Raw genomic sequence first — 1,622 nt, forward strand, 5'->3', positions numbered from 1 at the left:
TATAAAGCCTTTGATTAACATTAAAAAATAGTATAAAAGCAAAAGGGAGAAGCGGGGATGGGATAGGGGTTTTCTAGGAAGGGAAAATGGGGAAAGGAGATGGCATCTGAAATGTAAATAAAATATCCAATAAAGATTTTCACATAAAAAAAAAAAAAGATGTAGAACTCTCCGCTACTTCTCCAGCACCATGTCTGCCTGTATGCGGCCATGTTTCCTGCCACAGTGATAATGGACTAAACCTCTAAATCTTAAGCCAGCCCCAGTGAGATGTTTTCCTTTATGAGCGTTGTCGGGGTGGGGGGTGGGGGAAGGGGGGCGGAAGAAGGCAGTGGTTTAAGCAGCAACCCTCATCCACTAAAATGAGAGTTCAGACAGATTCTTACATTAAAGATGGTGGTGGAGAAACCATCAGTACAGAGACAGTCATCGAATTTCTGAGAAAGCAAAGCTGAAGGAGAAAGGTGTTGTATTGGTCATGGAAGGCCAAAACACACCGAGAGGAGGCAGAGGCAGACAGCTGTCACTCACAGACTTCCAACAGCACAATGGTGAGGATACTAAATGAGGCTCGAGACAGAAGAACCAATTTAAAACGTGGATATTACACAGTGAGCACACAGACGTGAGCCAGGAGCTCAGAACATCTCTTCTGCTGGTTCTACCCTTACCCAGAGGAAAAAAGAAGGAAGAGGGACGGAGGGATAAGAGAGACAAACTGCCTTCTTCCCGTTCCAGGTTGAGCGAACCAGGCTCATGGGCCAGTGACACCCAGAAATTAAGAGGTTTTTGAAACACGGGAGGTCGCGGTCGGCTGCTCTGTGGCTGTCATCATGCCACAAAATGAACATATTAAATTGCACCGCAAACGATATGGATATCGTTTGGACTACCATGAGAAAAAGAGAAAGAAAGAAGGTCAGGTGGCCCAGGAATGTTCAAAGAAGGCAAAAAAAAAAAAAAAGATTGGCCTGAAGGCTAAGCTCTACCATAAACAGTGCCATGCAGAGAAAATACAAATGAAAAAGACTATTAAGATGCATGAAAAGAGAAACACCAGGCAGAAGGATGATGAGAAGACTCCACAGGGAGCAGTGCCTGCCTGTCTGCTGGACAGAGAGGGGCAGTCCAGAGCAAAAGTACTTTTCAACACGATTAAGCAGAAAGGAAAAGAAAAGGTGGGAAAATGGGAGGTCCCTCTACCCAAAGTTCGTGCCCAAGGAGAAACAGAAGTATTGAAAGTTATTTGAACAAGAAAAAGAAAAAAGAAGGCATGGAAGAGAATGGTTGCTAAAGTCTGCTTTGTTGGTGATGGTTTTACAAGAAAACCACCTAAATATGACAGGTTCATTAGGCCAATGGGTCTGCATTTCAAACAAGCCCACGTCACACAGCCTGAGCTGAAAGCGACTTTTTGCCTGCCTATACTCAGTGTGAAAAAGAATCCACCATCCCCATTATATACAACCCTGGGTGTGATCACCAAAGGTGCAGTTATTGAAGTGAATGTGATCCAGTTGGGCCTTGTGACACAAGGAGGCAAGGTTATTTGGGGAAAGTATGCCCAAGTTACCAACAATCCTGAAAACAATGGATGCATAAATGCAGTCTTGCTGGTTTGA

The 1,622-nt window shown here is 44.2% G+C and overlaps 1 pseudogene; it reads left to right on the forward strand.

Moving 5' to 3' along the window:
- Positions 1–833: 833 nt before the first annotated feature.
- LOC117707746 (ribosome biogenesis protein NSA2 homolog pseudogene) lies at positions 834–1,622 on the forward strand (annotated as a pseudogene).

The sequence above is a fragment of the Arvicanthis niloticus genome, chromosome 4 (assembly GCF_011762505.2).
Source record: "Arvicanthis niloticus isolate mArvNil1 chromosome 4, mArvNil1.pat.X, whole genome shotgun sequence".
Classification (NCBI taxonomy): Eukaryota; Metazoa; Chordata; class Mammalia; order Rodentia; family Muridae; genus Arvicanthis; species Arvicanthis niloticus.